Genomic DNA, 6,000 nt, shown 5'->3' on the forward strand with positions numbered 1-6,000 from the left:
TTTTATGTATTTCCAATATTGGTTGATGGATCTAATTTTTCTTAAGTCTTCTCAACGTTAGTTCATATTTGTTTTCTTTTTAATGACAAAGAACAAGATTCATTAAAAAGGTTCAGTATCACTAAAGCAGTGATATAAAAACCAAAGAAAATTACATGGATGCGTAAATTACAACATCCCAATTACAAATACGCGTGGATATAGTGTATCTAGAAAACATATCTGTGTGTATAGTCCAATTAGACAATAAAGATTTGACTTCCACTATAGTCTGCTTAGTATTTTTACTCAAGTAATTGGAAGATCAATTATTTATTTATCTCCACGTACTCTATCAAATGGCAAATGGAAAATACCCCCGTAAACTTTGAGATCTCTTCTTTGTCTTCTTGTTGCTCAATTCCCACAAAGTTCTTCTAACATTGCTCGCAAATGCCCATATAATTTCAAAATTATTCATGAAATAAGACCAAACCTTATAATTTGTTTTGCAGTGTAAAAACAGATGAACATTAGTTTCCTCATAAGCACCACACGACAAACAATTAACATTTTGGATAATACCTGCCTAGTACAGATGATGCAAATTAAGTGGGAGCACTACTATAACATAAAGTTCAAACCAAAAATGAGACTTTCAGTGGAACCTTAGGGTTCCAAAGATGTTTAGAGCTGAATGTGCACATTAATATAGTCAATGTCGGCCGAGATGGTCAAGATCTCGCTGAAGATTCCGATTTCGGCTCTCAAGGTGACATAATGCTTAATTCCGCTGAGACGGAATTTCTGGCTGAATTTCGGTTGACTCTGCCAAAATTAGCCTGAAACTTGGTTGAAGTTTTTGACATTTGTATGTATCTAAAGTTTTCTGTTATTTTGAATGAAGTTTTGTTTTTAATTTAATAAATTGGTGGTATTTACACAAAATTATGTGTGAAAAAGTTTGAATAATGCTTGATATAATACTATAATATAAAATTCAAAACAAATTTTTAATAGTTATTCCAAAAATCTGGCCGAAATAAAATTTTCCACTGTCTCGATCCTAACCGAGACGAATCGAATTCGAAATTAACTACATTGGTAGTGCCTAAAAAGTGTCTGTCTTGTTCAAACCATTGGGTGTCTTAATAATTTTACACACGTCAAATGAAATGAGTTTAGTAGAAATAGAAAGGATCAAAGGAAGGGCAAAATGGAAAATAATTTCTATCTTTCTTGTCACAAATTTTTAGAGAAAAATCAGTGATGGCGTTTAATATAGTATCTTGGAGTAGTTAGAGCGTCCACAGTGGGAGAGTAAACCCAAATATTTGGTCTTTTGAACAGACGTAGTGGAACGTACTATCGATCAAATTTTGATCAACGACTAAAACCCAGAGTATATTTGGTCTGGGACCAAGACTAAACCCAGATATAGTCGAGCGTTGATATACTTCACGCCCCACCACCAGGCGGACATATAGTGCACGTCCCACATCAGGCGTTGGTATAGTCTACGCCCCACACCAGACGTTGGTATAGTTTACGCTTCACATGGGCGTACGTAAAGTCTATGTCCCATTTTTATTTTTTTTTTAATTATTTTGTATGGGGCGGGCATTATACCCCCGCCCCATTCTTTGTTTCCAAAATCATTTTAGTGGGGCGGGCATTATACCTCCGCCCCACTTCTTTCATTTTTTTTTTTTTTTTTAGTGCACGTCCCAATCAGGCGTTGGTATAGTCTACGCCCCACACCAGGCGAACGTATAATGTACGTCTGACCAAATTTAGTCTTTCCATCGTAGCGTCACACACCATACTAAACCCAAAATTTGATCTTTTTTTCCCTCTTTGGTCTTTGGTTATACTCGCACCACTACAGTTGCTCTTAGAGAGTTCCAGAGAGCAAGAGAAAGGGATGTAAATCTCGTCTTTTCATCCATTATCAGTGGGTAAGAGAGAGTTGCTGAGGTTTTTACAGAGACAAAAATGGAGAAGTTGGAGAGATTTGAGGGTTTATACTTCTATTATAATAATTTGAATGAAAAGACGAAGTAGCTGAAAATTCTTAGATGGGTTCGCAAGAAACACAATGGACAACTACAGCTTCGTCGTCAGTAATCTTCACTTGGGTAATTGAATTTGATTTCTATTTCCTAATAATTTTTACTCTTAATTATTTGGGTATTTGAACTTTTGACATGTGAAATATACATAGTGGAATTTAGTGCAGACATCTTATCTGATATATATGAATTGATGGATTGATGTCCTAATTGAATCTATTGCTTTTTTTTGTTTTATTTTTTAATTCTATTCCGTGACTTGTTTAGATTCATAAGGTGTTCGTCGTATTGCCTCGTCCAATTAATTTATACATTTGTTATATACTTGGAGCAAAGTTAGTGATACCTGTGGATATAATCTGTTGGATCATAATTAATTAATTAGTGTTTTTATGAATCGAAGCATCTCTACTGGTCCCATGTTTATGGTAATACAAACACTGGCTAGGCTACTAATTTGCATTTTGGATTTACTCGAAACCCCAAACGATTTTACCTAGAAACTAAGATAAAATTTTGCAAGTTCTAGCTAGTAATCAATTGTGAGATTTAGCTGTGTGGATATGTTAATATTATATACCGATGGGCAAATATAGAGGCAGAATAAAGCATTAAATTCACTTTTGTTTGCAAGTAGGTTCTGCGAACTAGTTATCAGCTAGCACGCGCACTAACTAGTTACCGGTGACAGTAATCCATGTTCCGATAGTGCTATATAAGTTAACTGCTTAACGGGGTCAGTCTAACTCATCTTATTTGTTATGAGTTTACACTACGTAATTGAACTTAAATGTTCTTTTGAAGGCAAGGGCTTAGAATCTTTTAATTGTAATATTTATAGCGCAACTGTCCATTGTGCACAAGGGTACTAATATATCATGGTTATTTATCACAAGGGATGTCCATTGGACTGTTTAGAGTGGAGAATTTGTTCTGAGCGCTGCAAAATGCTATTGCTAAAAATGTTATTCATTGCCGATGCTCTCTTTAGTAGACTGTAATATTATTCCTGTTTGAACAACTAGTCACAAATTTCGTATTAGATTAGACTGTATCATGTTATGTCTACTACATATGCCTCTCTATCGAAAAGTGAAATTATCCTCTGATTTTTGATGGGTAAGCCTACTAATGTTGATGTCTAGTCCTGTGGTTTCCAACTTAGCCGGTCGATCAATACCGCCTCTTGGTTTGGAATTTGCCTTTCTTGTGTGGCTGTATAAGAGGGTCTAATTATTAGTTATTTATAATTTTAGCGTCGGCACTTGCTTGAGTAATTCTATGATAAGTAAAACTTCTTATGTGTTTCTTTTTTTTTTACAGTCCAATTGTTTTAGACTTGGATGACTTGGATTGCGACAAATGAGTTCTTTATCATGTTTCTCACTTACGGCTCTTTGGAGGGAGTTTGATATAACAAAATAGTGCGGACAGTTATAATTTGATATAAAAAGATAGTGGGCAGGTTTTTTTAGTGATCTTCGGAGATAATTTTGTATGTAGCAAACAAGGTAAACATAATAATTCTAAGTGCTAAATATTCTGTATGTAGGATTTTTTGACATTTTGCTTGTTAAGGTAATGGCAACGAGCAAGGATTTACTTGATAAATTTCTGAACTCTGAACATCTTTGTATGGCTAGTGTTCTGAACTATTAGTGGACTATTGTTTTTTGGTAACGGTTGATTGTTAGCTTAGTGGTGCTGATCATTTTATAGGTTTCTTGACTCCTTGAGCTCTGTTGAGACTACTGTGAGTATTGGTACAAAAATCTGAAGTTGTCTTATTTAATCCGGAGGCAAATCATGGCAGTAAGTGGAATACTCGAATTTAAGGTAAATCTCTTTTATCTTTAGGGGTCTAATTCGTGAATGCTTGATAATGCATTTGTTAACCGGGAGTTGATTCTGTCCATGGAATGTTGTGAAATGATGCGCTATATGGGTTAATTAAAATGATAATATTTGTGTCAGTGTCATGGAGTACTCAATTCAAACCAAGAATTTTTAGTTCAATTTTGCGTTGGTGTATTTGTTCTTTAATTTAGCAAACCCAGAATACTACAATACTTTTGGATTAAATGGATGAATTGTCTTACTGATTAGCTGGGTGCCTATGTAAGTGTTTGTTAAAAATGTTTCTATGATCAACGAATGTTACTGGTCACCTTTGTAGTTGGGATGTCATATCCCATTTAGACATATTGTCGTTCAACTGTATACAATTTGTTGAGCATTGTCTATTCCTTGTACCTTCTCTATCATCCTTAGGAGTCTCCATTTGTTTGTGTTACATTGTTGTTTACTAATATTTTTAGTGGCGGGTACAGACGTAGATGTTGGTATCTTGCCGTTTAGTGAGAATTGCTAGGGATAGTTGTTGCTAGGAAATTCATACTATCCAATGCTGGAAATATTTACTGTTACGGTAAGAAGTTCATACAATTTATTTAAGAGATGATTGCTATCTAAATGGGATAGTGCATATCATCTAGTTAGAGATAATTGCTACTATTAAGAGTAGTTCATATTATCTAAATAAATAGATGACAAACTACGGTCGTGCTTAATCCCTTCGAGCAACGGAGAGCGTACGCAGGCAGCTGCTATGCGGTTCAGCACAACTCTACAAGGTTGTTCATATCATCTGAAAGTGTTGGTTGCTGTTTTGACAGTTCAGACCATTTATTCAGGGATGATTGCAACCCTGGAATTTATTGCAACACCTGTTTTTTCAAATCAAAACCCTACCACACCTATCTCTTTTTTCTATCTATTCTTTCTGTTCCTCCAGATTCAGCCATTGCAGCTTACAGATCCGTGCCAACCGAGTCAGGTATGTATTACTATCTTGTTCTATCCTAAAAAGTTGGGGTCTTTCAAATATTAAGTTCTTTTTAGGATTTATCGAAGTATTCTGCAGTAATGCTATTGAAACTGATTAAATTTGTTTTCTCAATAAAATTTAAAACTTGATATCAGATTCGGAACATGTAGATCACAAACCCTAGTTCAGATAAACCTAAGGATAGTTTAACTTTGCTTTGCTCCGTACCTGTGTTTCATGTAAATTTGGAGGTGAAACTCTTAGTAATTGAATCAGTTTCTTCATTCATAGGTTGAGTTTCTTCTCATTTTCTCGTGTGTTGTAGACTGGAGGACGAGTATTGCACAAGTGGGATTTTTCAGTTTGGGGTGGACAGGGCAATGCTTGGGTAGATTCCGGGGAACTTTTGTATCTACCCGACTTGGTGTGAGAGTGTTGCAGACAGTGACTGGTTTATGTGTTGCTGATTCTTTGAACTCGTCGTTTCCTCCTGTATCTGATGGAGAATTAAATCTCCAGCCGTTATCTTTAGTTAGTGGAGATCTGAAAAAATCTTTATCCACTAGTGTTCAATGCACACCTGAAACTGAAAAGAAATATGTTCATCGTGTTTATGAAGCAATTACTCCGCATTAGTTCCACTAGGTTTGCCAAGTGGCTGAAAGTGTCGACGTTTTTGAATGCACTGCCATGTGGTTCTCTTGTTTGGGACTAGCAAACAGAAAAATGAGAAGAAGGGCACTGTGGTAAACAACCGATATTACCATGTATTCAAAGAAGGAGAGCTTGAAAGGTAGGGACACCATCTAAATTTCTAGTTTCAGTTTTCCTCTCTATCTGGTATCTCATGCTACTGTTACTATGCTTTTGCCTTCTTCTGTAATGATTTTGACTGTACATTTTCGGTAGATTTTCTTATTCTGCCCATCTCTGTAGTTAACTGTGTAGCAACAGATTTAGAATTTTGTCTGCTATAGTTACGGCACATAGATGAATCACCCATAAATTGATATTCAGGCATCTGATTCTGATCCATTATAGCTTATTCACCACATTTAGAACATTTTTTCTTCGGATAACGCCAACCATACTGTTCCTAATCACTCTTACTTCGTACCTTTT

At 35.5% G+C, this 6,000-nt stretch overlaps 1 long non-coding RNA gene across 1 annotated transcript; it reads left to right on the top strand.

Annotated features, from left to right (window-relative positions):
- The first annotated feature begins 1,879 nt into the window (after window positions 1-1,879).
- LOC113281906 lies at window positions 1,880-5,786 on the top strand. The gene is made up of 4 exons (XR_003326400.1): window positions 1,880-2,117; window positions 3,375-3,562; window positions 3,771-4,887; window positions 5,204-5,786. It is a non-coding gene; the product is annotated as an uncharacterized LOC113281906 (long non-coding RNA).
- Window positions 5,787-6,000: the final 214 nt, after the last annotated feature.

Source organism: Papaver somniferum, chromosome 1, assembly GCF_003573695.1.
Source record: "Papaver somniferum cultivar HN1 chromosome 1, ASM357369v1, whole genome shotgun sequence".
NCBI classification, from domain to species: domain Eukaryota; kingdom Viridiplantae; phylum Streptophyta; class Magnoliopsida; order Ranunculales; family Papaveraceae; genus Papaver; species Papaver somniferum.